Source organism: Populus nigra, chromosome 1 (assembly GCF_951802175.1).
Source record: "Populus nigra chromosome 1, ddPopNigr1.1, whole genome shotgun sequence".
Lineage (NCBI taxonomy): Eukaryota > Viridiplantae > Streptophyta > Magnoliopsida > Malpighiales > Salicaceae > Populus > Populus nigra.
This window is the reverse complement of record NC_084852.1, coordinates 30,711,484-30,739,096: the sequence shown is the minus strand read 5'-3', so window position 1 is coordinate 30,739,096 and position 27,613 is coordinate 30,711,484. Positions and strand designations below refer to the sequence as shown.

The 27,613-nt window shown below is 34.8% G+C and overlaps 1 pseudogene; it reads right to left on the bottom strand.

Annotated features, from left to right (window-relative positions):
• Positions 1-1,167: 1,167 nt before the first annotated feature.
• The window catches only part of LOC133681228 (uncharacterized), a 109,779-nt pseudogene continuing 83,333 nt past the window's right edge, over positions 1,168-27,613 (bottom strand).

Here is a 27,613-nt window from a genome sequence, read left to right as displayed (position 1 = left end):
CTTCATTTTGACCTCTAGAGTCACGCTCTGCACAAAACATCAATTAAAGGTCTAATTTACGAACTACCTCCAATTTACTCCTTTTACATGTTTCATCCAAAAGTGCCTTCAAAACATAAAATAAAGAATATCAAGGCATTTTATATATAAAACATAGGCAAACACTAGTTAAATGTGCTTGAACTATCGAATAATATGGTTACATCAGGTTTCTTGACGATTTATGCATGTAACCCATTCTACTAACTAGAGACAAGTGTATGTAGATCATGAAATAGAAAACACTCTACGCAGGTTATGAAAGGAAGCTCGCGTCAACACCATGGTTGTTGCACGACAACAGACACTCAAGGAGCTCGCTGCTCCTAACATAGAGAATCAACCATTGTGTATAAACATGGAAACAATGCCACCTTCGAGCTCAAGTCTTGTTTTATACATCTACTGCCAATATTCAATGGACTTGCCGGAGAAGATCCTCATAATCATCTCAAGGAGTTCCACATGGTTTGTGTTGGCATGAAACTAAATGGAGTTGACGAAGAACAGGTTAAGTTGAAAGCTTTCCCTTTCTCTTTAAAAGGGGCAACAAAGGAATGATTTTTCTCTATTCTCCTAAATTCCATTGGGACTTGGAATGGCATGAAGAAGATTTTTCTTGAAAAGTATTTCCCAGCATATCGAGTTGCTAACATAAGGAAAGAAATATATGGGATTCGGCAATCTCATGGGGAGACACTCTCTAAGTATTGGAAAAGATTTGAGTAACTGTGCATTTAATGCCCTTATCATCAGATACTCGATCTGCTGTTGATTCAATATTTCTATAAAGGACTGATGCCTATTGACTGTAGTATCATTGATGCGGCAAGTGGAGGGGCATTGGTAGATAAGACACTCGAGGTTGCACGCCAATTGATCTCAAATATGGCAGCCAACCCGAAACAATTTGGCACGCGTGGAGATTTCCCAAACAAACGAGTTAATGAGGTAAGTTTTTCTAACCTTAAGAATAAAGTTAATGATCTTACTTCTCTTGTGCGTCCTTTGGCTTATGGCAATGTACAGCAGGTAAAGGTTTGTAGTATATGCTCTTTACAAGGACATGCTTCGGATATGTGCCCAACAAAGATTACATTGAACAAGCTAATGCAGTTGATGGAGCATTCAATAGACAGCCCCAGCGTAAGTATGATTCCTTTTCCAACATGTACAATCCCAGATGAAGAGATCATCTAAACTTATGTTATGGGAACCCGTCTCAACAAGGCAATCAAGGCCGACAGTTCCATTCCCATGGATTTCAGTCCCAATAGAATTATCAAGCGAGACAGCCCCCTGCATTCACAAATTCCAATGTTATGGAGTCATCGAGTGATAATCTTCGTGAGATGATGAAAACCTTGGCTTCTAATATAGTAATATTACAACAAAATATCATGTCTTTTCAATAGGAAACAAGGTCAAGCATTCACAACTTAGAGAAGCAAATGGGGCAAGTAGCTTCAAGTGTAGGGAAATTGGAGGCCCAAATGAATGGAAAGTTGCCTTCCCAAGCATTGAATCCAAAAAAGAATGTTAATGTGATAACGCTGCGAAGTGAGAAAGAACTTCAAGAGCAAAGGTCGAAACAAATTGAGATGGAGGAAGAAGAGGAGATAGAAATTGAATTGAGTATAAAGAAGAAACATCCTTTGCAATGACTCAGATGGCTCAATATGGTCTACTTGGATAAGATCCAATCTGTTGCGAGGTAGGAATTTCTGGACAATCAAGACGCCACAGAATTGCTCTTGGGCTTGGGGAAAGATTCTAAAGCTCAGATCCTTAGCATGGCCGAAGATGAAGTACATCATAAGAGATGGAATGACAACCTCTTTATGGTTTGACAATTGGCATCCTCACAGCCCACTCGCGGATTCTTACGGGGAAAGATTCATCATCTATGATTCAGGTATGGCCAAGAATGCGAAGGTGAATGTGCTAATTCATAACTCAGAATGGAAAACTCCTACCACCCAAGCTATTGGCTGGCACCCCATTATAGAAGCTATTCCTTCCAATTCTAATCCTAAGATGGGGCAAAAGGATGAGATAGTTTGGTTGGATTCGCCAAATCACAGATTCTCGATCAAAGTAGCTTGGGAACAACTAAGACGTCATCGTCAGATGGTTGAATGGCATGACATTGTGTGGTTCAAGAATGCTGTTCCAAGACATTCATTTCTTCTATGGATGGCTGTCCAACAGAAACTCACAACTCAAGATAAACTTCATCGGTTTGGTATACATGGTCCCAATAGATGCTCACTCTGTCTCCGCAACAATGAGGATCACAACCACTTGTTCTTTGAATGCTCCTATACTAAAGCGATCTGGTGGGATGTTTGTGACAGATGCGACATTCCAAGAATGACAAAAGGCTGGGATGAATGGATTCAATGGGCCACTGTCTCTTGGCATGGCAAGAGTTTCGTCAATTTTTCTCGTAAACTGAGTTTTGCAGCTACAGTGTATCATGTATGGCAAGAACGGAATGCAAGGATCTTTGCTGGAATGTCTAGAACTTCAAATTCGGTCTTTAATCAAATTGAATGTATCATTCGTGAGAAGCTTGATTTGATGAGGAATGTCGTACCAACAAATGAAAACAAAAGGATCCAACGAGCTTGGAGGGTGAATACCATAGATTCTTAATTTGTTAGTTAGCTGGTTGTATTGGTTTCCCTAACGAATCTAGTGAGGTTTCAGTTTTATGGTCGGTGGCTAGCCTGTAGCCATCTGTTGTTTTATGTTTTTGTTATCATTGTAAATCTGGGATATGCCCCTTATAATATTTGTATCTTCTTCTTTTAATACATACGTCAACTTACCAAAAAAAAAGAAACATCCTTTTCCTCCACAAATTGTAAAACCGATCAACACTCCAAAAGTAAGTACTAACTCATTGAATTCCAGTTTTAAAACAATTCCACCCTTTCCTTTAAGTTCTTCCAAGTCTAAAAAAAAGGACAAAAAAAAAGAGATTTTAGAGGCTTTTAAGAAAGTGAAACTCAACATTCCTTTGATCGATACTATCAAGCAAATTCTCAAGTTTGCTAAATTTTTGAAGGAGTTGTGTACTCCCAAGAGAGCCTACAAGCTCAAAGGCTACAAAATTATAAGTATAGGTGAAGTTATATCTCCTGTTGTTTAAAAGAATATGCCTTTGAAGCAAAAGGACCTAGTTGCGTTTACTATCCCATGTGTTATTGGTAATGCTAGTTTTAAAAGAGCCTTATGCGAATTAGGTGCATCCATTAATGTTATGCCTAAACATGTTTATGATTTTCTTAGTCTGGAGCATTTGAATAAAACTAATATTGTAATACAACTTGCGGATCGTAGTTTTGTTTATCCACTTGATGTGATAGAAGATGTCCTAGTCAAGATTGATAGTTTGGTTATTCCATGTGATTTTTATATTCTTGATATGGAGCGTGATTCTTGTGATTCCTCAAATGATAACACTCCTATATTGTTTGAGAGACCATTCTTGAAAACTGCCAATACAAAAATTGATTGTGGTAAGGATACTTTGTCCATGGAAGTAGGAGATAAAAGGATTGAATTTAATTTTCATGATGCAATGAAATATCCATACAACAATGTTTATTCTATTACATGCTATGACCAAGTTGATAAGTGTGTGCAACAAGCTTTTGATTTTGATTGTGAGGATGGATTAAGCGTGGCTTTGAGCTATGACTATGATTTTACCAAGATAGATGACACGACCAAAAGATTGATATCTTCTCCCAAGTGCAGGAGTGTCGAAATAATAACTAACCCAGCAAGACCGAGGTCGAACCATAGGGAGGTTAACTATATAAATTATAAATAACAATAATACAACAACAACAACAACAATGATAATAATACTAATACTAATACTAATAGTAATAGTAATAATAATAATAAATAGAGCTTTGAGATGCGATATTGATATAAGGATTAAACAATGATAAAAATAATTGTCAAGGTTAGAGAATTCACTAATGGTATTTCAAACAAGTATAGTATAAACTCTTATTATTCAAATGGAAACCACACACAAAGGACATTTCAATCATGACCTCCAAGCCAAATTTGCATCTTTAGCTAGAAAAGTCGAGGCACTTGAATTTAAAAAGAGTGGTCAATCAAAATTTGTTCAAGACATTGTGTGTCAAATCTGTGAAATGAATGAACATGCAACCAATGACTGTCCAACTTTGCCTTCTTTCAAAGAATGCCTCCATGAACAAGCCCATGCTTTAAATAGTTTCCAAAGGCCCAATCATAACCCATACTCGCAAACATATAACTCTAGTTGGAGAAATCACCCAAATTTCAGTTGGAAGAGTGGTAACAATAATGCACAAACCTCACAGCCACCGTTTCAAGCACACCATCATTTCCAAAATTCTCATGGATATGCACCTCCTTATGCTCCACCTCATAGAAGAAATCTTAAGGAAACATTGCATGCATTCATTGAAAAAGCAGGAGACAATCAACACTCAAAATGCTCAAACCATGGCAGATCTAAAAGATGCTCTTGCAAAATTCACATCTTCTCTCAGTTTTCAAGAGAAAGGTAAGTTTCCATCTCAACCACAGCAAAATCCCAAGAGGCAATACAATGCAAATGCAAGTAGTTCCGGAAGCCAACACATGGATCAAGTCAAATCAGTCATCACTCTTCGCAGTGGTAAGGTTATTGAAAAACCCACTCTTGAACCTTGTGAGAAAGATGATGAGTTAATCTCCGAGGGTAAGGAAGGGGTTGAATCTGAACATTGTAAAGAAAAGACCGATTCCCTGCCAGCACTTCCATTTCCTCATGCCATGACCAAACAAAGGAAAGTCAATCACAACTCTGAAATCTTTGAAACTTTCAAACAGGTAAGGATCAATATACCTTTGTTAGATGCTATTAAACAAGTACCTTCTTATACTAAATTTTTAAAAGATCTGTGTACTGTGAAGAGAAAACTGAATGTGAAAAAGAAAGCCTTTTTAGCCAAACAAGTAAGTGCCATTCTTCAGAACAATAATGCTTTGAAATATAAAGACCCTGGTTGTCCTACAATTTCTTACTTTATTGGAGAACATAAAATTGAAAGAGCTTTACTTGATCTTGGAGCTAATGTGAATTTACTTCCATATTCAGTCTTTCAGAGTCTCAATCTAGGTGAGTTAAAACCAACTTCTGTAACTCTTTTACTTGCCGATAGATCTGTAAAAGTGCCTAGAGGAATAGTTGAAGATGTGTTAGTACAAGTTGATAAATTCATTTATCCTGTGGATTTTGTTGTCTTGGATACACAACCTGTTGAAGCATGTAATTCAATTCCTGTTATTTTAGGACGTCCGTTTCTTGCAACTTCTAATGCATTGATTAATTGTAGGAATGGACTGATGAAGTTATCATTTAGAAACATGACATTAGAGATGATTGTTTTTAACATTTGCAAGCAACCTGGAGATGATAATGATTTACAGGAAGTAGACTTTATTGAGAAATTAGTTTATGATCAATTTCAAACTACTTCCAGTGACATTGAGTTTAATGAATATAAAGATTTGCAAATGGTTTATTTTCAGGAAGAATCAAAGGCAAGTAATTGGAGACCACAAATAGAAGAGTTTCCACCACGATCAATTGAGTCTGTACCTTCAAGCGTTCAACCACCAAAACCTGATTAGAAGCCGTTACCATTCAATCTCAAATACTCATTTTTGGGAGAAAATTAAACTTTTCCAATAATAATCTCTTCCAAACTTAATGCACATCTAGAAGGTAAGTTGTTACAAACTCTGAAAATGCACAAAAATGCATTAGGATGGACCATAGCTGACATAAAAGGAATTAGTCCTTTGATTTGCACACACAGGATTTATTTGGAGGAAAATGCTAAACCCTCTAGAGAAATGCAACAAAGGCTTAATCCTAATATGAAAGAAGTAGTGAGGAATGAAGTCATTAAGCTTCTAGATAATGGAATCATTTATCCTATTTCTGACAGCAAATAGGTAAGTCCTACCCAAGTTGTACCCAAGAAGTCTGGAGTTACTGTGATAACAAATGAGAAAAATGAGTTAATTCCAACTAGAACTATTACTAGTTGGCACATGTGCATTGACTATAGGAAACTTAATTCAATGACTAGAAAAGATCATTTCCCTTTACCTTTTATGGATCAAATCCTAGAAAGAGTTGCAGGTCATGAATTTTATTGTTTCCTAGATGGCTATTCAGGTTACAACCAAATTGAAATTGCATTGGAAGATCAAGAGAAAACTACTTTCACATGTCCATTTGGTACTTTTGCATATCGAAGGATGCCTTTTGGATTATGTAATGCACCAGCCACATTTCAAAGATGCATGCTTAGCATATTTAGTGATATGGTTGCATGTTTTCTTGAAATTTTAATGGATGATTTTTTTGTTTTTGGAGATTCATTTGATGATTGTTTGACTAACTTATAAAAGGTTTTGAGCAGGTGTGAAGAGAAGAATCTTGTGCTGAATTGGGAAAAATGTCATTTTATGGTAACAAACGGCATTGTACTGGGTCACATTATTTCATCGAAAGGAATTGAGGTTGACAAATCTAAAATCGAGTTAATTGCCAACTTGCCAACACCAAAATCTGTTAAAGATGTTAGATCATTCTTAGGACTTGCTGGTTTTTATAGAAGGTTCATCAAAGATTTTAGTGTCATATCTAAGCCACTGTGCAACCTTCTAACAAAGGAAAATGTTTTTGAATGGACTGAACAATGTGAAAAAGCCTTTGTTAAACTTAAAAGCTTGCTTACTTCTGCTCCTGTCATTCAATCTCCTGATTGGTCATTACCTTTTGAAATAATGTGTGATGCTAGTGATTATGCCGTAGGTGCTGTCTTAGGACAAAGAAAAGATAAGAAACCCTATGTGATTTACTATGCAAGTAAAACTTTAAATAGTGCTCAAATGAATTATACTACCACTGAAAAGGAATTACTTGCAGTAGTATTTGCATGTGACAAGTTCAGATCTTATCTTGTTGGCTCACCTGTTGTTGTTTCTAGTGATCATGCAGCTTTGAAATATCTTCTTTCAAAAAAGGATTCTAAGGCTAGATTGATGCGATGGATTTTGTTACTTCAAGAATTTGATATCACAATCAAAGACAAGAAAGGCACCGAAAATGTTGTCGCGGATCATTTGTCAAGATTGACAATAGATTCCACATCTGACATCACACAAATTAATGATTACTTTCCTGATGAATATTTACTTTCTGTTGCTACAATGCCTTGGTTTGCTAATATTGTTAATTTTCTTGTTTCAGGACATTTGCCAGCTCATTGGAGCACCCAAGACAAAAAAAAGTTCTTGAACGAAGTGAAGAACTTTTATTGGGATGACCCTTATTTATTCAAATATTGTCCTGATCAAATATTTCGAAGATGCATTCCTGACAATGAGGTAAGTAGTGTAATTAAATTTTGTCATTCTGAGGCATGTGGGGGTCATTTCTAATTAAGAAAGACAACTGCAAAAATCTTACAAAGTGGATTTTATTGGCTCACCATGTTCAAGGACACGCATGCATTCTGCAAGATTTGTGAAAATTGTCAAAAGTTGGGATCTATTTCAAAACGTCACATGATGCCTTTAAATCCTATTCTTGTCATTGAGATCTTTGACTGTTGGGGTATAGATTTTATGGGTCCATTTCCTCCATCATTTGGTTTCTTGTACATATTAGTCGCAGTAAACTATGTTTCAAAATGGATAGAGGCAATTCCAAGTCAAAACAATGATCACAAAACGGTGATAAAGTTTTTGAAAGAAAATATTTTAAGTCAATTTGGAATCCCTCGAGCCATGATAAGTGATGGTGGAACACATTTTTGCAACAAGTCATTTGAGTCTTTAATGAAGAAATTTGGAATTTCACACAAAGTTGCCACCCCTTATCACCCTTTTTTTTTTTATAAGTTGACGTATGTATTAAAAGAAGAAGATACAAACATTATAAGGGGCATACCCCAGATTTACAATGATAACAGAGACATAAAACAACATATGGCTACAGGCTAGCCACCGACCATAAAACTGAAACCTCACTAGATTCGTTAGGGAAACCAATAAAACCAGCTTACTAACAAATTAAGAATCTATGGTATTCACCCTCCAAGCTCGTTGGATCCTTTTGTTTTCATTTGTTGGTGCGACATTCCTCATCAAATCAAGCTTATCACGAATGATACATTCGATTTGATTAAAGACCAAATTCGAAGTTCTAGACATTCCAGCAAAGATCCTTGCATTCCGTTCTTGCCATACATGGTATTCACCCCTTATCACCCTTAAACAAGTGGACAAGTAGAACTTGCTAAAAGGGAGATCAAACAGATCTTGGAGAAAACAATGAACCCTAATAGGAAAGACTGGTCTTTAAGACTTAATGATGCACTTTGGGCTTATCAAACTGCTTATAAAATATCATTAGGTATGTCATCTTATAGACTAGTCTATGGGAAACCTTGTCACTTGCCTGTGGAACTTGAACATAAAGCTTATTGGGCTATTAAAGCTTTCAATTCAAATCTTGATGATGCTAGTCAACTGCGAAAATTACAAATAAATGAGCTTGAGGAAATAAGAAATGATGCATATGAAAATTCAAGAATTCATAAAGCAAGAATCAAAGAGTTTCATAACAAGAAAATATTGAGAAAAACATTCAATGTTGGTCAAAAAGTCTTGCTTTATAATTCTCGACTCCATTTATTTCATGGAAAACTAAGATCAAGATGGAGCGGTCCTTTTATTGTGAAACATGTGTATCCATATGGGGCTTGTGATATTGAGAATCCAAAGAATGGATTAGTTTTCAAGGTAAATGGAGATCGTTTGAAAGTTTACTTTGACAATTTTTCAGTTGAAAATGACTCTATTGAATTGGGTGATCCTGTATATAAAGATTGATTCTTTTTCTCACATTGTTTTTGTGTTTCTTTTTGGTGTGATCTTTGTTTTGCTAGTTTCTCTCACCCTGGTCAAATGGCGGATAACGGTACTCCATGACTCTTAAAGTCAGTTCTTTCAGTTTCCCATGATAACTGATATTTGTGTATATATTTGTGCAATTCTTTGCTCTTTCTCCCTTCTTTGCATCTGTTTTCCACTTCTCATCTAAAAAAAATTGAAAAAGTATTTTCCTGCTCTGCCTAAGAATGCGATTACAAAAGTTTACCATGCTAGATGTGCAAGATTGCGATTGTTAATGAACCATGGAATTCCTGAAGATATTCGCTGGCTAATTGAAGCAAAGGTCCGATTATCAGGTGAGTCCTTGCATTTTCAATAGAGGGCGTTTAAGCCGTTCTTGGATGTAAAACCAAGGGAAGATGTGAGCCACAATCACAACTGCTTGTACATACACATGCTTTTTTTAAAAGAGAGAGAGAGAGACTCCAGCTGGCCTATATATAGATGGTATGATTGCATTTTCAATTTCTCATCTATAAAATCTTCTCTTCCTTCCCTTCATTTCTACTCAACCCACATATTTAACAGATATCGAAGTGTGTAGAAATGGCAGGTTCCTCAAGTCCTCAAATAAGAAATATTTGTGTTTTCAGTGGATCCAGTCCTGGGAAAGAAAAAGAGTTTTTAGAATCAGCAAATCATCTTGGTCATGTATTAGCTGAGAGAAAGATTCATTTAGTGTATGGTGGAGGCAGCCTTGGGTTAATGGGGGGTGTGTCAATAGCTGCATTTTTAGGAGGCAGTCAAGTTTTGGGGGTCATCCCCAAAGCTTTAGCAAAACAGGACCTCCTTGGAAAAACAATTGGAGAGGAACTACAAGTTTCCACAATGTCTGAATGATTGAATACAATGTTTAAACACGCTGATGCCTTCATTGCCTTACTAGGTGGTCTGGGCACATTGGAAGAGATCTTTCATATTTCCTCTTGGGCCCAACTTCACATTCACCATAAACCTATAGGTTTGTTAAATGTTAATGGTTTTTACGATAAATTGTTGTCTTTTCTTGATCAAGCTGTGGAACAGGAATTTCTAACATCTTCGGCACGACAAATCATAATCTCTGCTGCTACTGTTGAACAATTGATTGACCAACTACAATCTTTCATCCTTATGATTGATCCCTCCATGAGTCGCATACATTGGTCAACTGAGGAAAGCCGTAAAAAGCTTAGATTGGATTTGAGCCTTCGTTTGTGAAACCTTGTGTCTTTTGGTTTTATTAATAGCATCTTATTTTGTTTTGTCATTTCTTATATTTGTTTAAGTGTGTTTCAGGTTTGTCAGTGTTCGTTGTTTCAGGTGATGTCTTCTATACTCTATCTTTCTACCTTAGGACATTGAGGACAATGTCTCGTTTTGGTTGGGGGGAAGGGTAGTAGTTGATTGATACTAAAAAAAATAAAAAATAAATAACTGACTATGTTTTCTATTTGCAAAACCGTTGTTACTAAGATGGCAGAGTCAAGGAGTTCTTTTGTTAAAGTGACTCTTGAGACGCATCTTAGTAAACATTCTTAACAAGGTCTATCATAATACTTCTTAAAATATTCAGGTTTACAAACTCTCGCATTATTATCAATTGATTCTGCTTATATACTAATTGAACAAGTATTCTTAAACCTTTATTTTCACACACACACTTTAACATATGATTGTGGGTCGCACATTGAATTATTACATTATTTATGTTCTTTTGTTAAAGGTAACAACTAAGGGAAAGAGATAGTATATAATTCAAAAAAAAACAAAAAAAATGAAAAAAAATATATAATAATAATAAAAACGTAGATAAGTGTGGTTTCGTAGCCTCCCTAATCTAAGCAATTAAGCTCGAAGGGGTGTTTTAACATCTAATACCCTAAAGTCAACTGACTTGGGAGTTATTGGCCCAACGCTTGTTACATGGGTTGAGGAGAAAAGCTTAAGGGAATCAAACATTGCACTATCTACGTATCAGTATCTACAACCCGAGTTATTAAGCTCGAAGGGGTGTGTCTCAACACTTAATGCCCGAAGACCAACTGGTCTGGGAGTCATTAGCCGAAAGCTCATTACATGGGTTAAAGATGCATTGTGTTTTAAGTTATATGTATATATATAAAAAAAAAAGGATAATAATCCCAACCCGAGGAAGTTAACCTTAAACATTAGAACAGAATATTGTTTTCTTCCAATAAAAGCCCCATCATCTATGTTTTCATACATTTGAGCACATAAAAAGAAGAAGAAGAAGGTTTATTAATATTTTGTTTAAGAGGTATTGAGCATATATATATAAATTTAATGCGAGTTTGTTTACTTGGATAGATTAATGGAAGTTAAATGATGAATGCCTTGCTTTGTGGAACTTGCAAATTGTTTTTCTATTTTAACGCTTTGATTACTAAGGACTAGTAATAAGCTGATTGGGGGGTGTGATTAGTACTTAAAAGCGCATTTTTATCAAGGTTTTATATCATCATTTTGCACTTGAAGTATCAATAACTCCTTAACTAGAGCATATTTTATAATAACAAGTCTGATAATATAAGATAGCTTTAATTTATGATAAATGCTCATTTCAAATGCAGGCATATCTCACAATTCAAAGGATTGATTGACATGATTAGCTATTGAAAGTGAAAGGACAAAGAAAAGGCGAAGCTTAGAAAGGAGATACTGATTCAATTGAAATTGGAACACTGTTCAGTTATCGGGTCATATCTGGAGCTATAGATCTTGGATTTCAGTTTAATTTATATGGATAGAAAGATAAGAAATAGGCCTATAATCATGAATAGTGGAAGACCCAAATCTGCCATTTTCAAATCTAAAGTTTGGTAACAAAAGAGAAGTCAGAATCTGTCCTGCAATCCAGCCCAAACACTGCTCAGAAGTTTACCCATATCTGGAGGTCTAGAAGGTAAAATGATGTGAAATGTGGTGGGTGGAAGGAAAAGACAATTTCCAACAACTTTCATGAAGAAGACCTGCTCAAATTCGGATGGAAACAATGACATTTCATCCAGACAAGAGCTTAAGGGCTATCCACCACGTCCACCAGCAGCACTACTCAGTATTTTAGCCATATCTCGAGCTATAGTGATCCAAATACTCTGAAATTTTATGGGTGGAAAGATAAGATGATTGCGAACAACTTTCATGAGAACACTTTACCAAATTCTGATTGCATCAATGTCAATTTATCCAGCCAAAATGCTTGAGTGCTGTTGTCCACCAAGTCCACTAAATCAATAATTGGTCACTACATCAATAATCAATTACCAACTAAATAGTTCTGAATTTTAGCCTATAAAAGAAGGCATTTTCCATTCATTTAGGAATCTTGGTTCTTCATATCAAGATCATGTTCTTGCTCTCTCTTTATATTTTTGTAATACTTAAGTTTTGCTTTCATTAATCTCTTGTTCATGCTTTTCATTTCCTTTACTATACTTAGTTAACTTATATCATGTTTATGTTCTTATATTGTTTATTTATGTTTTTCTTCTTCATAATGTCTAGCTAAGTTAATTATGTCAAGGTGAAAAGGTTTCACTAATAGTGTTAGGATAAGTATAATATAAACTCAACATGAACTTTAATGTTTATATCCAAGAAAGTTTGCTATTAACATGTCTTATCATTTTTATGTTATTAATTCTTAATACCGTGCTTGTTAAATGCTTAATCTAGATTTGTGTTGTATAACACTTGGTACATCAAATACTTGATCCTTCATAGTCTTCGGCCGACATCGTTATTATGAGAGGAACTTGATTTGTTGTCAACATAAGTTAGCATCATGCATACCTGATAAAATTTATAAGTATGGTGTTACGTAAATAAGATGATTAATATGATTATGTTGATAATTTATAAAGAGTTTATACTTTACTTATCTCTAATACTATTAGTGGATCCTCTAACCTTGACATTTGTTATTATCATTGTTTAATCTTTACATTTATCTTTACATCTCAAAGTCCTCTTTAACTCATCATCATCATCACCATCACCATCATTATCATCATTGTTGTTGTTGTTCTTATTATTATTATTATTATTATTATTATTATTTATACTTTATATAATACACTTCCCTATGGTTTGACCCCGGTCTTACCGGGTTATTTATTACTTTGACACTCCTGCACTTGGGATAAGACATCAACTCTTTGATCGTGTCACTTAACTCTCTCTTTGTCTTCTCAAGTCATCAATCAAACTTTTGATTTATGTGATAGGCCTGCATTTAAGATGAACATTTACCATAAATTAAAGGTATCTTATAGTATCAGATTTGTTATTATAAAACATGCTTTAGTTACGGAGTTATTGATACTTCAAGTGCACAATGATGATATAAAACCTTGATAAAAATACACTTTTAAGTACTAATCACACCCCCTAACCAGCTTATTACTAGTCCCTGCTAATCAAAGCGTTAAAATAGAAAAACAATTTGCAAATTCCACAAAGCAAGGCATTCATCATTTAACTTCCATTAATTTATCCAAATAAACAAACTCTCATTAAATTTATATATCTGCTCAATACCTCTTAAAAAAATATTAATAAACCTTCTTTTTTATGTGCTCAATGTATGAAAACATAGATGACGGGGCTTTTATTGGAAGAAAACAATATTTTGTTCTAATGTTTAAGGTTAACTTCCTTGGATTGAGATTATTATCTTTTTTTAAAAAAAACATATATACATATAACTTAAAAAAACAATGCATCTTTAACCCATGTAACGAGCTTTCAGCTAATGACTCCCAGACCAGTTGGTCTTAGGGCATTAGGTGTTGAGACACCCCTATGAGCCTAATAACTCGGGTTGCAGATACTGATACGTAGATAGTGCAATGTTTGATTCTCTTAAGCTTTTCTCTTTAACCTATGTAACAAGCGTTGGGCCAATAGCTCCCAAGTCAGTTGACTTTAGGGTATTAGGTGTTAAAACACCCCTTCTGGCTTAATTGCTTAGGTTACGAAGGCTACGAAACCGTTATCTTCATTTTTATTATCATCAACATTATCTTTTTTTTTTGTGCAAATTAGATACTATCCCTTTCCCTTAGTTGTTACCTTTAACAAAAGAACATAAATAATGTAATAATCAAATATGCAACCCACAATCATATGTTAAAGTGTGTGTGTGAAAATAAAAGTCTAAGAATACTTGTTAAATGAGTATAGGAGCAGAATCAAGTGATAACAATGCGAGAGTTTGTAAACCTGAATATTTTAAGAAGTATTCTGATAGACCTTGATAAGACTATTTCCCTTAGTTGTTACCTTTAACAAAAGAACATAAATAATGTAATAATCAAATATGCAACCCATAATCATATGTTAAAGTGTGTGTGTGAAAATAAAAGTCTAAGAATACTTGTTAAATGAGTATATGAGCAGAATCAAGTGATAACAATGCGAGAGTTTATAAACCTGAATATTTTAAGATGTATTCTGATAGACCTTGATAAGACTATTTACTAAGATGCGTCTCAAGAGTCAATAAAATTCCTTCTTACTCTACCATCATCCTAATAAAAATTTTGTCAAATGGTTTTAATAATAGCAAAAACAGTTAGTAAGTTAGTTTTTTTTTTTAGTTTTTTTTAATGTCAACTACTACCCTTTCCCCCCAACCAAAACGAGACATTGTCCTAAATATCATAAGGTATAAAGATAGAGTATAGAAGACATCACCTGAAACACACTTAAACAAAAAACAAAATACTATGCTATTAATAAAACTAAAAGACATAAGGTTTCACAAACAAAGGCTCAAATCCAATCTAAGTTTTTTATGGCTTTCCTTAGTTGACCAATTTATTTTTTTTGGTAAGTTGACGTATGTATTAAAAAAAGAAGATACAAACATTATAAGGGGCATACCCCAGATTTACAATGATAACATAAACATAAAACAACATATGGCTACAGGCTAGCCACCGACCATAAAACTGAAACCTCACTAGATTCGTTAGGGGAACCAATACAACCAGCTAACTAACAAATTAAGAATCTATGGTATTCACCCTCCAAGCTCGTTGGATCCTTTTGTTTTCATTTGTTGGTGCGACATTCCTCATCAAATCAAGCTTATCACGAATGATACATTCGATTTGATTAAAGACCAAATTCGAAGTTCTAGACATTCCAGCAAAGATCCTTGCATTCCGTTCTTGCCATACATGATACACTGTAGCTGCAAAACTCACTTTACGAGAAAAATTGACGAAACTCTTGCGATGCCAAGAGACAGTGGCCCATCGAATCCATTCATCCCAGCCTTTTGTCATTCTTGGAATGTCGCATCTGTCACAAACATCCCACCAGATCGCTTTAGTATAGGAGCATTCAAAGAACAAGTGGTTGTGATCCTCATTGTTGCGGAGGCAGAGCGAGCATCTATTGGGACCATGTATACCAAACCGATGAAGTTTATCTTGAGTTGTGAGTTTCTGTTGGACAGTCATCCATAGAAGAAATGAATGTCTTGGAACAACATTCTTGAACCACACAATGTCATGCCATTCAACCATCTAACGATGACGTCTTAGTTGTTCCCAAGCTACTTTGATCGAGAATCTGTGATTTGGCGAATCCAACCAAACTATCTCATCCTTTTGCCCCATTTTAGGATTAGAATTGGAAGGAATAGCTTCTATAATGGGGTGCCAGCCAATAGCTTGGGTGGTAGGAGTTTTCCATTCTGAGTTATGAATTAGCACATTCACCTTCGCGTTCTTGGCCATACCTGAATCATAGATGAATCTTTCCCCGTAAGAATCCGCGAGTGGGCTGTGAGGATGCCAATTGTCAAACCATAGAGAGGTTGTCATTCGATCTCCTATGATGTACTTCATCTTCGGCCATGCTAAGGATCTGAGCTTTAGAATCTTTCCCCAAGCCCAAGAGCAATTCTGTGGCGTCTTGATTGTCCAGAAATTCCTACCTAGTTGACCAATTTATACGACTCATGGATGGATCAATTACAGGGATGAAAGATTGTAGTTGGTCAACCAATTGTTCAGCAGTAGCAACAGAGATTATGATTTGTCGTCATAAAGATGTTAGAAATTCCTGTTCCACAACTTGATCAAGAAAAGACAACAAATTATCATAAAAACCATTAACATTGAACAAACCTATAGGTTTATGGTGAATGTGCAATTGGGCCCAAGAGGAAATATGAAAGATCTCTTCCAATGTACCCAGACCACCTGGTAAGGTAATGAAGGCGTCAACATGGTTAAACATTGCATTCATTCGATCAGACATTGTGGAGCCTGTAGTTCATCTCCAATTGTTTTTCCAACGATGTCCCCTTTTGCTAAAGCTTTGGGGACGACCCTCAAAACTTGACTACCTCCTAAAAATGCAGTTATTGACAAACCCCCCATTAACCCAAGGCTGCCTCTCCTATACACTAAATGAATTTTTCTCTCAGCTAGTACCCGACCAAGATGATTTGCTGATTCTAAAAACTCTTTCTCTTTTCCAGGACTAGATCCACCGAAAACACAAATATTTCTTATGTGATGACTTAAGGAACATGCCATTTCTACACACTTATATATCTGTTGAATGTATGGATTGAGTAGAAATGAAGGGAAGGAAGAGAAGATTTTATAGATGAGAAATTGAAAATGCAATCATACCACCTATATGTAGGTCAGCTGGAGTCTCACTCTCTCTATCTCTCTCTCTCTCTCTCTCTCTCTTTATTTATTTATTTTGAAAAAGCATGTGTATGTACAAGTAGTTGTGATTGTGGCTCACATCTTCCCTTGGTTTTATGTCTAAGAACGGCTTAAACGCCCTCTATGGGTCGAGGATAGGCTTCCCATCTAGTTTTCTTTAAAACTAGCAAACAAGGTCTTTTATAGTTAGATTCCCAAGACTAAGTCGGTCATGTTCTTTATGGAATTGTGGCAAAAAATCATGAATTGCACAATGCACATCTCCACTAGGATGCATCTCAAGAGTCAATAGAAGATTATCTAAAGACAGGCCATCCTAATGAATTGTATTTTATCTTCACAGTTTACAGATACCATTCCTAAAGAACGACATGTTGCATTACAAGTCCATCTGGCACATCTATGACAGACTTTCAGTTATTTTGCACGACGTTTCTTTGCAAAAGTACTTTTACCTGTTCCAGGCATGTATGAAGTGAAAGAATTGGAGGACTAACCTGATAATCGGACCTTTGCTTCAATCAGCCAGCGAATATATTTAGGAATTCCATGATTCATTAACAGATTCTTGCACACCTAGCACGGTAAATTTTTTGCAATTGCATTTGGAGGTAAAACGGGAAAATACTTTTTCAATTTTTCAAGAGTGTTATCCATTTTCAAATGAGAAATGGAGAAGAGATTCAAAGAAAGGAGAAAAAGCAAAGAATTGCACAAATATATATACAAATATAAGTTATTATAGGAAACTGAAAGAACTAACTTAAGTCACGGAATACCGTTATCCGCCATTGACCAAGGTGAGAGAGACTAGCATAACAAAAGTTACACCAAAACGAAACACAAAACAATGTGAGAAAAAGAATCAATCTTTATATATAGGATCACTCAATTCAATAGAGTCATTTTCAACTGAAAAATTGTCAAAGTAAACTTTCAAACGATGTCCATTTACCTTGAAAACATTGTTATTCTTTGGATTCTCGATATCACAGGCCCCATATGGATACACATGTTTCACAATAAAAGGATCGCTCCATCTTGGTCTTAGTTTTCGAGGAAATAAATGGAGTCGAGAATTATAAAGCAAGACTTTTTGACCAACATTGAATGTTTTTCTCGGTATTTTCTTGTCATTAAACTCTTTGATTCTTGCTTTATGAATTCTTGAATTTTCATATGCATCGTTTCTTATTTCCTCAAACTCATTTATTTGTAATTTTCGCAGCTAACTAGCATCATCAAGGTTTGAATTGAAAGCTTTAATAGCCCAATGAGCTTTATGTTCAAGTTCCACAGGCAAGTGCCAAGGTTTTCCATAGACTAGTCTATAAGGTAACATACCTAATGATGTTTTATAAGCAGTTCGATAAGCCCAAAGTGCATCATTAAGTCTTAAAGACCAGTCTTTCCTATTAGGGTTTACTATTTTCTCCAAGATCTGGTTGATCTCCCTATTAGCAAGTTCTACATGTCCATTTGTTTGAGGGTGATAAGGGATGGCAACTTTGTGTGTGATTCCATATTTCTTTATTAAAGACTCAAATGGCTTGTTCCAGAAATGTGTTCCACCATCACTTATCATGGCTCGAGGGATTCCAAATTGACTCAAAATATTTTCTTTCAAGAATTATCACTATTTTGTGGTCATTGTTTCGACTTGGAATTGCTTGTATCCATTTTAAAACATAATCTACGGCGACTAATATGTACAAGAAACCAAATGATGGAAGAAATGGACCCACGAAATCTATACCCCAACAGTCGAATATCTCAATGACAAGAATAGAATTTAAAGGCATCATGTTACGTTTTGAAATAGATCCCAACTTTTGACAATTTTCACAAGTCTTGCAAAATACATTTGAGTCCTTAAACATGGTGGGTCAGTAAAATCCACTTTGTAAGATTTTTGCAATTGTCTTTCTTGATGAGAAATGACCCCCACATGCCTCAGAATGACAGAATTTAATGACACTACTTATCTTATTGTCAGGAATGCATCTTCAAAATATTTGATCAGGACAATATTTGAATAAATAAGGATCATCCTAATAAAAGTTCTTCACTTCGTTCAAGAACTTTCTTTTGTCTTGGGTACTCCAGTGAGCTGCAAATTGTCCTGAAATAAGAAAATTAACAATATTAGCAAACCAAGGCATTGTAGAGATGGAAAGTAAAGATTCATTAGGAAAGTAGTCATCAATCGGTGTGATGTCAGATCTCGAATCTGTTGTCAATCTTGGCAAATGATCTGCAACAACATTTTCAATGCCTTTCTTGTCTTTGATTGTGATATCAAATTCTTGAAGTAACAAAATCCACCGCACCAATCTAGCCTTAGAATCTTTCTTAGAAAGAAGATATTTCAATGCTGCATGATCACTAAAAACAACAACAGGTGAGCCAATAAGATAAGACCTGAATTTTTCACATGCAAATACTACTGCAAGTAATTCTTTTTCAGTGGTGGTGTAATTCATTTGAGCACTATTTAAAGTTTTACTTGCATAGTAAATCACATAAGGTTTCTTATCTTTTCTTTGTCCCAAGACAACACCCACGACATAATCACTAGCGTCACACATTATTTCAAAGGTAGTGACCAATCAGGAGGTTGAATGACAGGAGCAGAAGTAAGCACGTTTTTTAGTTTAACAAAGGCTTCTTCACAATGTTCAGTCCATTCAAAATATTATCCTTTGTTAGAAGGTTACTCAAGGGCTTAGATATTACACTAAAATCTTTGATGAACCTTTTATAAAAACCAGCATGTCCTAAGAATGATATAACATCTTTAATAGATTTTGGTGTTGGCAAGTTAGCAATTAACTTAATTTTAGATTTGTCAACCTTAATTCCTTTCGATGAAACAATGTGACAAGTACAATGCAGTTTGTTACCATAAAGTGACATTTTTCCCAATTCAGTACAAGATTCTTCTCTTCACACCTACGCAAAACCTTTTCTAAGTTAGTCAAACAATCATAAAATGAATCGCCAAAAACAGAAAAGTCATCCATAAAAATTTCAAGAAAACATTCAACCATATCACTAAATATACTGAGCATGCATCTTTGAAACGTAGCCGGTGCATTACATAATCCAAAAGGCATCCTTCGATATGCAAAAGTACCAAATAAACATATGAAAGTAGTCTTCTTTTGATCTTCCAATGCAATTTCAATTTGGTTATAACCTGAATAGCCATCTAGGAAACAATAAAATTCATGACCTGCAACTCTTTCTAGGATTTGATTCATGAAAGGTAAAGGAAAATGATCTTTTCTAGTCATTGAATTAAGTTTTTTATAGTCAATGCACATACGCCAACCAGTAATAGTCCTAGTTGAAATTAACTCATTTTTCTCATTTGTCATCATAGTGACTCCAAACTTCTTGGGTACAACTTGGGTAAGATTTATCCATTTGCTGTCAGAAATAGGATAAATGATTCCATTATCTATAAGCTTAGTGACTTCATTTTTCACTACTTTTATATTAGGATTAAGCCTTCGTTGCATTTCTCTAGAGGGTTTAACATTTTCCTCCAAATAAATCTCGTGTATGCAAATCAAAAGACTAATTCATGTCAACTATGGTCCATCCTAATGCATTTTTGTGCATTTTCAGAGTCTGTAATAACTTACCTTCTTGATGTGCATTAAGTTTGGAAGAGATTATTACCGAAAAAGTTACATTTTCTCCCAAAAATGAGTTTTTGAGATTGAATGGTAATGGCTTCAAATCAGGTTTTGGTGATTGAACACTTAAAGGTATGGACTCAATTGATCGTGGTGGCAATTCCTTAATTTTTGGTATCCAACTATTTGCCTTTGATTCTTCCTGAAAATAAACCATTTGCAAATCCTCAGATTCATCAATCTCAGTTTCACTAGAAATGCTTTGAAATTGATCATGAACTAATTTTTTAATATAATCCACTTCTTGCAAATCATTATCATCTCCAAGTTGCTTGTAAATGTTGAAAATATTCATCTCCAAGGCATTAGACTAAGAGAAGGTAAGGATTCGTCAGGAAAGTAATCATCGATTGGTGGGACGTCAGACGTCGAATCTATTGTCAATTTTGACAAATGATCTGCGACAACATTTTTGGTGCCTTTCTTGTCCTTGATTTCTTCCTGTGAATAAATCATTTGCAAATCTGCATATTCGTCAAATTTTGTTTTACTCGCGGTAGATTCAAATTGATCATAAACTAATTCTTCAATAACATCTACTTCCTGTGAATCATTATCCTCTCCAGGTTGTTTGCAATTATTGAAAATATTCATCTTCAATGTCATGTTTCCAAATGATAGCTTCATCAGTCCATTCCTACAATTAATCAATGCATTAGAAGTCGCAAGAAACGGACGTCCTAAAATAACAAGAAATGAGTTACATGCTTCAACAGGTTGTGTGTCTAAGACAATAAAATCCATAGGATAAATGAATTTATCGACTTGCACTAACACATCTTCAACTATTCCTCTAGGCACTTTTACATATCTATCGGCTAGTAAAAGAGTTACAGAAGTTAGTTTTAACTCACCTAGATTGAGACTTTGAAAAATTGAATATAGAAGTAAATTCACACTAGCTCAAAGATCAAGTAAAGTTGTTTCAATTTTATGTTCTCCAATAAAGCAGGAAATTGTAGGACAACCAGGGTCTTTATATTTCAAAGCATTATTGTTTTGAAAAATAGCACATACTTGTTTGGCTAAAAAGGCTTTCTTTTTCACATTCAGTTTTCTCTTCACAGTGCACAGATCTTTCAAAAATTTAGCATAAGAAGGTATCTGTTTCATAGCATCCAACAAAGGTATATTGATCCTTACTTGTTTGAAAGTTTCAAAGATTTTAGAATTGTGATTGACTTTCTTTTGTTTGGTCATGGCATAAGAAAATGGAAGTGTTGTTTTGGAATCGGTCTTTTCTTTGCAATGTTCAGATTCAACCCCTTCCTTACCCTCAGCGATTGACTCATCATCATTCTCACAAGGTTCAAGAATGGGCTTTTTAATAACCTTACCACTACGAAGAGTAATGACTGATTTGACTTGATCCATGTGTTGGCTTCCAGAACTACTTGCATTTGCATTGTATTGCCCCTTTGGATTTTATTGTGATTGAGATGGAAACTTACCTTTCTTTTGAAAACTAAGAGCAAATGTCAATTTTGCAAGAGTATCTTTAAAATCTGTCATGCTTTGAGCAAGTTGAGTGTTGATTGTCTCTTGCTTTTCAATGAATGCATGCAATGTTTCCTCAAGATTTCTTCTAGGAGGTGGAGCATAAAGAGGTGCATATCCACGAGAATTTTGAAAATTATGGTGTGCTTGAAACGGTGGCTGTGAAGTTTGTGCATTATTGTTATCACTCTTCCAACTGAAATTTAGGTGATTTCTCCAACCAGGGTTGTATGTTTGCGAGTATGGGTTATGATTGGACCTTTGGAAACTGTTTAAAGTATAGGCTTGTTCATGGAGACATTCCTTAAAAGAAAGCAAAGTTGGACAGTCATTGGTTGAGTATTCATTGGTTTCACAGATTTAACACCCAATGTCTTGAACAGATTTTAATTTACCACTCGTTTTCAATTTTAGTGCGTCGACTTTTTTAGCTAAAGATGCAAACTTGGCTTGGAGATCATGATCTTCCCTAAGGTTGTACATACCTCCACTAGATGTATGAGGTTGGGTTTTACTTGGTGCCTCATAAGTGCCTATAGTGTCCCAATTTTGAGCATTTTCAGCTAGCAAGTCTAGGTACTCCATTGCTTCATTAGGGTCTTTAGCTTTAAAAGTTCTATTGCACATCAATTCAATCATTTGCCTATCTCTAGGTGTTAACCCTTCATAAAAATATAAAATCAATCTCCATGTTTCAAAGTCATGATGAGGGCAATTATTAAGCAAGTCTCGATACCTATCCCAACATTGGTAAAATGTTTTTCCTAGTTGTTGAGTGAAAGTGATGATTTGTTTTTTGAAAGAGTTTGTTATGTGAGATGGAAAAAACTTCTTTAAAAATTGTTGTTGGATTTCATCCCAAACACAAATGGATCCTAGTCTCAAATTTTGTAGCCATGTTTTAGCTTTATGTTTTAATGAAAAAGGAAAATGCTTTAATCTAATGGTGTTCATACTATAATTTAAGTTATTATAGGTGTTACAGACCTCCTTAAATTCCCTTAAATACAAGTATGGATTTTCTAAAACTAAGCCATGAAAGAAGGTAAAAGTTGAATAATGCCTGACTTAAAATTAAAATGAGATGCATTAGGGGGAAAAACTATGCATGAGGGTGCACTTGTTCTTGTGGGATTCATGTGGTATCTAAGTGTTCTCACATGATGATTATTCTCATTATTCTCATTATGAAGCGACTGATTATCTTCTTCGGCCATATTTTCTGAAAATGATAAGGATACCCTACAAAGTTTACCACTTAATGTACGTGACCAAACTGTCATGCATATGCACGAAGAGAATAAAAGGAAGAAGAAAACAAAAGAAAAAGAAACAAAACAAAAGAAACAAAGTTAGATACAAGAAAAGTGAAAAGTGAAAAGAGAAAATAAAATAAATATTCTAATTTATACAAGAATTTACCTCTCTGGCAACGACGTCAAAAACTTGACACGACCAAAAGATTGATGTCTTCTCCCAAGTGCAGGAGTGTCGAAGTAATAAATAACCCGGCAAGACTGGGGTTGAACCATAGGGAGGTTAACTATATAAATTATAAATAACAATAATACAACAATAACAACAACAACAATGATAATAATAATAATAATAATAATAATAATAATAGCAATAGTAGTAATAGTAATAATAATAATAAAGAGAGCTTTGAGATGCGATATTGATATAAGGATTAAACAATGATAAAAATAATTGTCAAGGTTAGAGGATCCACTAATGGTATTTCAAACAAGTATAGTATAAACTCTTATTATTCAACTGGAAACCACACACAAAGGACGTTTCAATCAGATTATAAATTGTTAACATGATTACATTAGTTATCTCATTGGAATAATGCTAATACTTGTAAATGTTGTCAGGCATTCATGATTATAACTTATATTAACAACAAATCAAGTTCCTTTCATAGCACATGTGTCGGTTATACCATACGGTTTGAGCTATAAAAGTGCCAAGTATTTGTTGTACCAAGGGTTATACAACATAAATCTAGATTAACCATTTCACAAGCAAAGTATTAAAAGTGAACAAGATAACAAATATAAAACATGTTAGTATTAAACATTAAAGTTCATGCTGAGTTTACACTATACTTATTCTTACACCATTAGTGTAACCTTTTTCACCTTGACATAATAAACTTAGCTAAACATAATGAAGAAGAGAAACATAAATAAACAAGATAAAAACATAAATAAGACATAAGTTAACTAAGTAAAGGAGAGGAAATGAAAAGCATAAACAAGAGATTACTATAAATAAAACTTAAGCATTACACACACACACAAAGAGAGAGAGAGAGAGAGAGAGAGAGAGAGAGAGAGAGAGAGAGAGAGAGCATGATCTTGATGTGAAAACCATGCTTAAATGCATTGCAAATGCCTCCTTTTATAGGCCAAAATTTGAAACTATTGATTTGATGACTAATTGTTGAGTGGGTGGCCACATCTTGACTTGGTGACAATCCTTATCTTCTTGTCTGAACAAAACATCATTGCTAATGTCAGAATTTGAACAGATTGTCCCCATAAAAGTTATATGAAATTGTCTCAGCTTTCCAACAAAAAAAAATCGATGCATTTGGACTTCAGAACTCGAGATATGGGTTGAACACTAAAGTGTCAGGGCTGCAGGACAAATTCTGACTTCTCCGTTGTTGCTAAGATTTGGACTTCCAAACAACAGAATTGAGTCTTGGACTCCCATGAATGTTTTAGGCCTATGTCTTAGCTTTCTAGCCATAGAAACCAAATTGAAATCCAAGATCTACAGCTCCAGATATGACCCAATGACTAAACATGTTCCAGTTTGGACTGAACCAGCATCTCTTTTTAAGCTTAACCCTCTCTTTGTCTTCTCAATTTCAGTAGTTCAACTCATCAATCAATCCTTTGATTTATGTGATAAGCCTGCATTTAAGATGAACATTTACCATAAATTAAAGGTATCTTATAGTATCAGACTTGTTATTATAAAACATGTTTTAGTTAAAGAGTTATTGATACTTCAAGTGCAAAATGATGATATAAAATCTTGATAAAAATGCATTTTTAAGTACTGATCAATAGAAGAGATGGAGAGGCACATATGTGTTCCCCAAAACATGTAAGAATCAGCATTGGCTTTGCAAGTTTTGCAAATCATTCCCCATGGTAATGTCTTTGTTGATTTAATACTTTCACATAAAAAGCTTTTGCCATCTATTTTACAGGCCCCCGAGTTAGAATTGAAATCTTTGCCCGATAATTTGAAGTATGTATTCATTGGTGACAACGATACACTTCCTGTTATCATAGCAAAAGGTTTGACTAGTGCGCTAGAGGAAAAACTTGTGAAGTTGTTATGTGATCACAAAATAGCCATTGGATGGACTTTAGCCGACATCAAGGGCATTAATCCCTCGATGTGTATTCATCACATACTATTGAAGGATAATGAGAAACCAAAAAGGGAAATGTAAAGGAGGTTGAACTCGCCTATGATGAATGTAGTGAAAGCTAAGATTTTGAAATTATTAGATGTGGAAGTCATTTACCCCATCACAGACAGTAAATGGGGCACCAATCCATATGGTGCCCAAAAAGACCAAAATCACGTTGGTAAAGAATAAAAAGGATGAACTTATTCCTACTTGCATCTCGTGGTTAGAGAATGTGTGTTGATTACAGAAAGCTTAATCTTTCTACATGCAAAGATCATTTTCCATTACCATTCATGAACCAAATGCTTGAACACCTGGCAGGTAAGTCTTTTTATTGCTTTCTTGATGGATTTAATGGATATAATCAGATTGTTATTAATCCTGAAGATCAAGAAAATACTACATTTACATCCCCATTTCGTATATATGCATATAGGAGAATGTCATTTGGTCTCTGTAATGCACCTGCAACTTTTCAAAGATGCATGATGAGTATTTTTTCTGATTATGTTGAAAGAATAATTGAGGTTTTCATAGATGATTTCACGGCGTATGGTTATTCTTTTGATAAGTGTTTAGAACGTTTATCTTTAGTCTTGAAAACATGCATTAAAACTAATGTCTTGAACTATGAAAAATGTTATTTTATGGTAGAACAAGGAATAGTCCTTGGGCATGTTGTGTCTTCGCGTGGACTAGAGGTTGATAAAGCTAAATTAGATGTCATTTCATCATTGCCTTACCCCTCATGCGTGAGGGAAGTTTGTTCTTTTCCTGACCATATAGGTTTTTATCGACACTTTATCAAAGATTTCTCGAAGATTACAGCACCTTTGTGCAAATTATTAGCCAAAGAAGTGGATTTTGTGTTTGATCAAGCATGTAAAGATGCCCATGATGAGCTTAAAAGGCATGTCACATCTGCCCCTATCATCCAACCACCAAACTGGGATAAGCCTTTTGAGATAATGTGTGATGCAAGCGACTATGCGGTAAGGGTTGTACTTGGGCAAAGAATAGGGAAGAATTTGCATGTTATTGCCTATGCTTCCTACATATTGGACATAGTGCAATGCAATTACCATACAACTGGAAAAAAAAACTTTTTACAGTGGTGTTTGCTCTTGAAAAATATAGATCATATCTACTTGGTACAAAAGTCGTTGTTTTTACTGACCATGCAACTTTAAGGTATCTTTTGAAGAAAAAGAGGTCCAAACCAAGATTGATTAGGTGGATCTTGCTTTTACAATAATTTGATCTTGAGATCAAAGACAAAAAAGGTGCCGAAAATCATGAGGCTGATCACTTGAGCCAACTGAGGTCTGAGGATATACAAACCGAAACAATAAGAGAGACATTCCCCAATAAGTAGTTGTATGTGTTACATTCCTCTACAAGAACATGGTATGCTGATTTGGTGAACTATTTAGTCACCAAAGAATTCCCTTCAGGTTTGTCTACATCCCAAAAAGACAAGTTACGATCTGATGCTAAATATTATTTTTGGGACACTCCTTATCTGTGGAAATTTTGTGTGGATCAAGTAGTTAGGAGATGTGTACCACAAGATGAATTTCATTCCATTCTCACTTTTTATCATTCTTATTTTTGTGGTGGGCATTTTGAAGGAAAAAAACAGCCCACAAAGGTACTTGAAAGTGGTCTTTATTGGCATTTTATTTTTAAAAATGCATATCATTTTTGCAAATCATGTGAAAAATACCAAAGAATAGGTAATATCACTTATACGAATCAAATGTTTTTCACGAATATTCTTGTAAGTGAAATTTTTTATGTTTGGGGTATTGATTTTATGGGTCCATTTCCTTCTTTTTTTTTTGGTAATCTTTATATCCTTTTTGTTGTTGATTATGTGTCCAAATGGATTAAGGCGAAAGCTACAAGAACTAATGATGCTAAGGTTGTTTTAGATTTTGTCAGGACTCATATATTTGACAGGTTTGGAATCCTTAAAGCTATCATTAGTGATCGTGGCACTTATTTTTGCAATCATTCAATAGAAGCATTACTTCGCAAATAACATGTGACTCATCGGACTTCCACAGCATATCATCCTCAAACAAATGGCCAAGCTGAAATTTCAAATCAAGAAATCAAGTCCATTTTGGAGAAAACAGTGCAACCTAACCGGCGAGATTAGAGTCTACGACTTGGTAATGAACTTTAGGCTTATC